The sequence below is a fragment of the Thunnus albacares genome, chromosome 20, assembly GCF_914725855.1.
Source record: "Thunnus albacares chromosome 20, fThuAlb1.1, whole genome shotgun sequence".
Taxonomy (NCBI): domain Eukaryota; kingdom Metazoa; phylum Chordata; class Actinopteri; order Scombriformes; family Scombridae; genus Thunnus; species Thunnus albacares.
The window spans coordinates 23792590-23795211 of NC_058125.1; positions in this window are offsets into that span (position 1 = coordinate 23792590).

A 2622-nucleotide genomic window follows, 5' to 3' on the forward strand; every position below is an offset into this window, starting at 1 on the left:
GCAACCCAGCAAGGCTGAGAGTCACAGACGGGGCAGGGAGGTCATAAAGGGAGACGCACAGATTCTTTTTTTTGTTTTTGTTTTTTGTGGGATTTGTTGACAATAAGAAAAATATAGAATAAGACCAACCTTATCTTTTAAAACAGGTTAAAATACATTAAAAAATAGTGGAGGTCCTGATATATTATAAATGGCAGAGTGACATTTGTGTGTCCCATAGAAATTCTAATGAATAGCGTCCTCACACACACACACACACACACACACACACAAACACACACACAGTTCCCGGACAAAACTCCCATTGTGGCATTACACATGACAGAATCCAAACAACAAGAAAGCTGCACCCTTGCCAACGAAGACAATCCCTCTGAGAGGCCGTTCTCTCTGCATCCGGCAGCTCCGACAGTTGGAGAGCAAACAAACTCAAGACTGATAAGAACTGGATCCATCAGCTGATAATTATATGTACAGAGGGAATTAAATAGTCCGGATCATAGTTAAGTTTCTCTGACGCTTGTATAAAAGATGCAAAATACTTGTGCACTGCAGAAAAATAAACCTTTTTGCATGGAATTTAGCCTCTCAGAGCTGTCTACTCTTCTTATTTTCATCAACACACCAGTTTGTCACTCACTGCTTTGAGGCCTCTTGATGATTTGCTTTAGGACAAAAACAAACACACATTTCACCTGCTGCAGAAAGAGAACATGACAGCCGTCTTTGTCGCAGCTTCATGAGGGGGAAAAGGCCCAAAAGGTCTGCTGATGCAGCTTGTTCCTCTCAGGGGCGTGTGAAAATGTAATCTTGGCACAGGCCCCGGCGCCCGAGCAAACCGCTCAGATGGCTCTGCAAGGAGTACGGTCAACAACCGTGTTGACACAGCGCCAGGAGGGCCGAGCGTGTAACGATGACGCCGCCTCGGACTGTGTGTGTGTGTGTTTCCTGACCTTAAATACAACGTGAGATGCAACAAAGAGGCGACAAAGAATTTGGAAATAAATGTTCTCATAAGGGAACCGGATTTTACACGTAAACACCTGTTTCAGAAGGCAGCAGCGGGATAATCTGAGAACCCCGATGATGTCATAGTGATGTCATCAGGCTCGGCTTAGACTCGGAGACTATCAAATTATGTAGTTAGATTGGATTACAATGGGAGATTAAGAGTTGGAAAGATGAGGGCAGAGACAGTAGACAGGGTGGATCTAATGAACAGATGCTACTGAGTTGCATTATGGGAAATGTAGGATCCAGTGATTTTTGCATAATAGGGACTAAAAGTCAGGATGTCTCGGCTTCTTCTGCTTCAATTTTGAGTGCAATACTAAACTGTACAAGTATTGCTTTAAAACAATTACAGATTTTATCTATTAATCTGTTGATCATCTATTGATTAACAATAATATTTGACTACTTGTTTAACATTTTACAACACACAGTGCGCCTGCAGGATGCTAGCGTTATGCAGAACTTTCATGGACTGTTAGTAAGACCGTAAATAAAAAGTGTGATGAAGAGACAAGACTGTCCTCTCAGTAAATGTCCCAAAACGACATGTTTATGTTCAAGGACACGAAGCCTGTCAGCGGTTGTAGTAATGAGAACTCTGGTTGAGAGCGAAGGAGGAAGTTGTGTGATGTTGATGCAACAGAGGGAGTTCAGGGTGGTTGAGAAGGTCAACAAAACATCAGACTCTGACACAAGAGACTGCTTGTTTGTTTCTCAACATGGTTTTTGTAACCACAACTGTTGTTTTTATAACCATAACCAAACTTTGTTTATGCCTAAACATAACCAGACTGTAACCATAGCAGCGTCAGGTCAGAGGAACACTTTCATTTTTGCTTGTTTTACATTATGATTCTTATTTTTTATGGCTCTAAAGCTCAACTACAAACACTGTTTTCTGTCATTTAATTTGAAAGACGTGTTAAATGAAGCACTGGCAAAAAATTCAGTGAGGAAGATCTGCTCTTTCATGTTTTGTCTTTGAGGCAATTTCTTCCATCAAAATCCCATCAGCATATCCGACCAGTGACGCTTGTGTGTCTTACTGTTCTTTAAATATCATCATCAGCAACCCACCACCTCCCCGTCACCAGCACGACCTTCAGGATGTCTCAGAAGATTCAATCTGATAGTTTTACCTCCATCATCATCACCACCTAGCGTCAAGACTCTGGGGGATCCTGTCCTTTCTCTGATCTTCATACAGTCCCACGCTTACAAAGAGGGTCTTTCTCTGCTCACCTCAATGGATATCGGCGTATTCTCTCAACTGATCTCCCCTTTGAATAGATTAATTGACTCATGTAGTTTGGTTATTGTGGTTATTTTCAAATAGAACAGAAGAGCTTCAACTAACAATGACTTAAATCTGCTGATTATCTGAGTGTTTAGTTTACAAAATGTCAGAAAACAGTGAAAAATGCCGACAGAAGCTCTCAGTGTGTGAGGTGACTTATTCAAAACTAGTTTTCTCAGACTAAAACCCCAAAATATGAAGATTATTACCATATAAGATGAAGAAAATCAGGAAATACTTAAATTTAAGAAGCTGGAACCAGTGATATTTTTACCATTTTTGCTTAGCAAGTAATTTAAATGATTAATTGA